We start from the raw sequence: 6,560 nt of genomic DNA on the forward strand, positions 1-6,560 counted from the left end.
GAATGCAAGAAAAATTCTGAAAGGCTATAGCCTCTTCTGTACAATATCTTTAGGATTCTGATTTAGCTTTTACTTATTAATATTTCTATTTATGTCTTCATTCTATTCATTTCTATTCTGATCAACTTAAATTATTGTATCACCACCTGTCTTCCCTCTTTTTAGCACTGGTGCTTTTCTTAGCTTTATGATCCTCCATTTTATTTCCAATGAGAGACATTTGGAAGGGGCTGAGGCAGAAACAGAAGAGAGTCCCCTAATATTGGGGCACTTGCCTCATTTTATAACTAAGCATGGTTCCCGAGTCATTGACTCAGAAGTAGATAATAAATGGAGATCTGAACTTCCTCCCAAGTGTCTTCTGGGTGGTGTGTGTGCTGTGAGATCATTTGCGAGTTGTCTCATTTCAGCTCTTGGCTTGTAACTGATGGAATTTCCTAACAGATTCTGGCAATGGCTTGACTGCTTCAGTTTCCAGGCTTCCTTTGAGTTCCGTATCTTTCTGAGTCTCTGTAGGTATTTCAAGGGCACGTTTGGAGATGTTGATATGTGGATTGCTAACCAGATGCCATTTTATACCAGCAAATCCACTTCCATTAACATTGTAGGATTCTCTTTAAAGAGGGTTATATTCTTCAGCAAGATTTATTCTAGCCTAAATATGTGCTGTTTAGTCCTGATTTTGTCAGTTCGGAAATCTCTACTTGTGCTTGCCAACTCTCTCACTGTCATTTCTAATCAACCTGGCACTTCCTTCCATGCCTGTATCTGTGTAATTACATTAATAGGATAGTGTCCCAGGGGATTTCATCTATTTTTTAATCTTGAAAGTGAAAAATCAAGGATCTTGTAAATCCCTATTTCTCATGAAACTACCTTCAAAGGACTGAGTACATGCCTATTTTCTTAGATTTGATCAGTGTATAAAATGCTGCTACGATGAAAGTGATACTACCTTTATTTTGCAGAGCAATAATTGGCTTTCTTTCAAAAACCTAACCCAATTCTTTCCAACTTGTTTTAGATAAAAGGGAAGTATATTTAGAAACTGTATTTACAGGAAAATTTAGAAAGATTAGGTAAGGTTGAGTTTGAACATATGGCATGCAGCTTATTAAAAGTGAGCTTTTCACCAAATCCTCTGACCCCTAGAGAAATGTTCTCCAATTTTAGGATACCAGGTTCAACCTCAGACCTAAAGGATTAGAGTGTGTATGTCTGGGAAGTGGGAATCTGAATTGTTACCAGCCACCCTACCTCTGAGTTTCTGATGCTCATGTGTTCAGTCCACAATTTCAACATTACCTCATCATTAAAAGACTCAATTCAAGTGAGTTTTCACACATACAAAATAGAAATGAAGTGTTGTATTTTTATACTTGATCCAGTCAACATTGCTGAAACTCTGCCTTTTTATTATGTAATAAAATAGCAACATACTTTCTCAGCAAGAACTTACTGAAGAGTTTCAAGAATTAGAAAGAGTAAAAGAATGCCATTCCATTAGGGAAAACGTATCTGTCACAAAGTCTGTGCATTTTAAATTGGGAGAGAAACACAGCCATTAGCATTTCATTTTTGCTTTTACTCAAACTTTCATACTTAGACGGAGTATTTATCTGTTTTCTCTTAGAAACTTTTTCTAGCTGAAAGTGGAATGTAATATAGAATCGTGTGCACTGGTGAAAGGTAAGGGAGGGAGGGAGACTAGATCTAGTAACCAGAGAACTGAGAAGTGACACATTTTGAAGCATCATCAACAATAGAAATACTATATTTAAGACATTTGGAGCTATATGGTTTAGAGAAAATACCACTAAGTTCCTAAGAAAATAACTTCATAATATCAAAGCAAAAATTGGTTTGCATAAAATGGCCCAGCATCATAACAAAAAGTTAAAATTATGTTCAGGGCCATCTGGTAAAGACATTTTCATTTGCTTTGTTACATTTTGGAAAAAGAAATCCTTCCTAAGTAGTTTCTGTTAAAGCTTAGATTTAAGAAAGGGAAGAAAAAAATGCTAAACAGAAGGGAAGAAAAGAACCATATTTATGCAAAAGCAATGGGACTTTTGCTGCTTTTCTTTATAGAAGAGTAAGGTGTCATATGCCAGTGACCTACTTTGGGGAATCAAGTGAAGCAGATTCAGGTGAGGATGTTTTGGGGGCCCTGCGGAGAGATTTTCAGTTGAATTTCTGCTAGTATTTGATATCAAATTTTAGAAACAAAATTTCTGCAGGAACCTAAGAAGGTAATGCTCCAGTGACTGAGAATGATGTTTTTGGACAATTAAAAACCATGATTGAGATTTTGCTGATGGAATTCTTAATTTTCATCTATGATACACTTAATTAATAGAGATACCATAATGATAGTGACTATCAGACATGAACTTGATTCCAGCCACTGGAATAAGCACTTAGTGCAAATTCTTCCATTTACTCACTGCATTAGTCCTATTGAGTATGTATTATTATAATTCCAACTTTATAGGTGAAGATGCAGAGATTTAAAGTGATTAAAAAACTTGCCTAAGGTAATATGACTAGTTAAAGAACAAATTTCAACTTCAAATCCCAACTTTAAGCTGCCCCACTAAACTACTACCACACACATGTGTGTGTATTTATAATGATACCAGCATTTATATCTATATGTGTTTGCATTCACAGTTATTCAGAAACATGAATTATGTCTCTTTCTACAACCTTGACAGAAAGCATAGTGTTTTTTCCCCCTAGAAAAGTAGATATTCACAGTTAAGTTGAAGAGACTACAAAAATCTAATGGGGAATTTTTCAAAAATTTGGCTTAGAGTTTTCCTTCTGTGTGGCTGAAGTTACTTCAGTATTGGTATCAATATAGAGTATAAACTTCGTGAAAGCAGGGCCTGGAATCCTTTCTTTCTTTTTCCTTTTGCTGGTCTCTTACTGCTGCTGTGTAATTAACAGTGGCAACACAAATCAGACACTGCTTTATACATTTTTTTGAGTTAATGAGCAAATTAAACAATCAAATGACTCTCAATTTTTGTCTCTCAGACTGGTCTCTTCAAGAGTAGTGAATGGAAGTCATTCTGACTTTGATGCTTTAAAAACCGTGGGATTTTCTAGATTCAAAGGATGAATGACTTGGGGCTGAGTGTTCATTCCCGTTCTCTCTTACTTCTCTAAGACTAGGATGATGGTCAGGATTGATTAGTTTTCCAAGTAAAACATGCAAATGCAGTCTGATCTCCCGGTATTGACAATAGGTGCTGGAAATGGGTTAAGGAACTCTTGTGAAATAAACATAAGAATTTTTGGCTTTCTCGCGCGGCCGGCGAGGGAGAAAGCAGAGTAAAGAGCCGTCGATCATGTTGATGTGGCGGTGGCGGAGCCTGAGGGCCAGTCGCTGGGCTCTGCGAGGTGCAAGAAAGCCTTTGAGTTGAAGATGTATGAAGGTCATCATGACAGATGTTTTCCAAAAACTTAAAAAAGTCTGTGAAATAACTACTAGGATCATACAGCATGTATTGAGGTACCTAAAATTAATGTTATGTATTCTTGACAGATAGGATTAATAGCTGGCACAATGATGACTTAAATTATTTTTTGCCGTTTACCCAGCTGAGGGTGTCTTTGAAGAAATAATTTTAATTAAGACTGAGATGAAAAAAAAATGAAAAAAAAAAAGAAGAAGAATTTTTGGAGATACTCTCTTTATTTCTAATTGCTGTAACTCATTATGAGTTGAAATTACTTTGGAAACAATTATTTTTAATAAACAAAATCAGTATCACAGTGCTGTCTGCTCCATTAAAAAAAAGTCTCTGATTCTCCAAAGGAAAAACAAAAACCATTGCATCAGAAGTTACCTAAAACTAGTTCTTATCATTCAGAATAGCTTGAGGCTGCTCACATCACATGTACCTTGGGCATATGCTGAAGAGAAAACAAAAAATCTTGGAGAGATTAATTTACGTACATTATTCTGCTAATTCCTAGCAAAGGATAACCACTTTTGTCTTCAGTGTCCTCTGAGCCTTTTTATGAACTGGTAGTTTGGAGCTAATGAAAACCAGCTTTCAGATTTCCTTAGTCTCATTTAGACAGTCAGTATCCTGTCAGCCCAGAGAGAAACATCATGTGCTTTCCAAAAACATTCTCTAAAATGATGCTGTGGATTTGACTATGTTAGAGAGATTGTGAAAATTGAATACAGGGATTTGCTTACTTATTTTATTAAAACATGTTTTTTGAGACAACGTCTCACTAGGCTGCTCAGACTGGCTCAAACTCCTGACCTCAAGTGATCCTCCTGCCTTAGCCTCCTGAGTAGCTGAGACTAGAGGCGTGCACCATGGCACCCAGCTCTGGAATTCATTTTAAATCCAAACTTTGCCACCTAATTGTGGGACCTTTGGCAAAATTCTGGCTTAGTTTAATCCTTTCTACCTGTAAAACAGGAATAATGTATACTTTCATGAAGATTAAATTAAATCTATATGTGTACACACACACATAACATCTGTTACATGGCAGATACTGAGTTAATAATACAGTAGTTAATATCACTGTTAATCGGAGTAATATTATAGTTTCTTGTGTCTTGCTGGTGTATTTTCCTCAGCGACAGACAGAAGAGATCCACAGAAAAGGAAATCGAGATAATTTTGAGTACAGTGGATGTTTTATGCTATTTTAAACTATACCTTGTCATATTTAAGTAACACAGTCAATCATATAATATGATCCCTAAAATTTCCCATTAAGAATAATGACCTCTGCTAATATTTTTCCCACATTGCAACCAAATATATACAACTGCAATCCCCCATTACTACTACCACTCACCACTACCATCACCATCTCCCACACAACCTTCAACTACAACCACACCACAAACAACTACTACCACAACTGCCACTCGCACTCACAACTACTGTTATCTCCTGCACAATGTTCAATGACAACCGCACCCCACACAGCTAAAGCCATCATCACGACCACCACTACCACTCACCACTGCTATCAACATTTCCCACACAACCCTCAATTGCAACCATACCCCACGCAACTACCACCATCACCACCACCCACAACTACTACCATGTCCCAGACAACCTTCAATTACAACCACACCCCACACAGCGACCACCACCACCACCACCACTCACTCACCACTCCCATCACCATTTCCCACACCACCCTCAATTACAACCATACCCCACGCAACTACCACCACCACCACCCACAACTACTACCATGTCCCAGACAACCTTCAATTACAACCATATCCCACACAGCTACCACCACCACCACCACCACTATCACTCACCACTCCCATCACCATTTCCCACACCACCCTCAATTACAACCATACCCCATGCAACTACCACCACCACCACCCACAACTACTACCATGTCCCAGACAACCTTCAATTACAACCATATCCCACACAGCTACCACCACCACCACCACCACCACTATCACTCACCACTCCCATCACCATTTCCCACACAACCCTCAATTACAACCACACCCCACACAACTCCACCACCACCACCACCCACAACTACCACCACCATCTCCACACAACCGTTAACTACAACCATACCCCACACAGCGACCACCACCACCACCACCACTATCACTCACCACTCCCATCACCATTTCCCACACCACCCTCAATTGCAACAGCACCCCATGCAACTACCACCACTATCTCCCATGCAACCCTCAACTACAACCACACCCTATACAACTACTGCCACCACCACTACCACCACTACCATCTCCCACACAACCGTCTCCCACACAACCGTCCATCTCCCACACAACCGTCTACTACACCATCTCCCACACAACTGTCTACTACAACCACACCCCACACAGCTACCACCACAACCACCACTCACCACTACCATTTCCCACACAACCTCAATGACAGCCACACCCCGCATAGCTACCACTACCACCACTACCACCACTCATCCCTACCATCATCATTTCCCATATGACCCTCAATTACAACCACACCCACATACAGCTACTGCTACCACTACTACCACTACCACTACCACTCACAACTACCATCATCTTCTGCACAATGTTCAGTTACAACCATACCCCACACAGCTACCACCACCACCACCACCACTGATAACTACCATCACCATCTCCCACACAACCCTCAACTACAACCACATCCACACAGCTATCATGAGCACAACTACTCCCATTCACAGCTACCACCCACATCATCACCGTTACCACCTACAGTTACTACCACTCACAACTGTCAACACTATCTTACCAAATTGCTCTCTCCATCATCACCACCTCTCATAACTATCACATTCTCCATCACCACCGTATCCATAATGATTACCTCAAACTATCATCACCACTGCTACCCACAGCTACTGCTACCCACAAATATCACCATTCTCTCTCCCATAACTACCACCTCTACTACCATCATCTCTACCTGCAGCTAGATAGCTTCCTCACCACTAAGGTGGCTTCCTCACCACTATTACCCATAACTATCATCACTGCCACCTCCCTCAACTAC

The 6,560-nt window shown here is 39.6% G+C and overlaps 1 non-coding gene across 1 annotated transcript; it reads left to right on the plus strand.

Moving 5' to 3' along the window:
* The first annotated feature begins 3,570 nt into the window (after nt 1-3,570).
* LOC118149802 (small nucleolar RNA SNORD87) lies at nt 3,571-3,653 on the plus strand. The gene has a single exon (XR_004737518.1). It is a non-coding gene; the product is annotated as a small nucleolar RNA SNORD87 (small nucleolar RNA).
* The last annotated feature ends 2,907 nt before the right edge of the window (nt 3,654-6,560 follow it).

This window comes from Callithrix jacchus, chromosome 20 (genome assembly GCF_049354715.1).
Source record: "Callithrix jacchus isolate 240 chromosome 20, calJac240_pri, whole genome shotgun sequence".
In the NCBI taxonomy this organism is placed as follows: domain Eukaryota; kingdom Metazoa; phylum Chordata; class Mammalia; order Primates; family Cebidae; genus Callithrix; species Callithrix jacchus.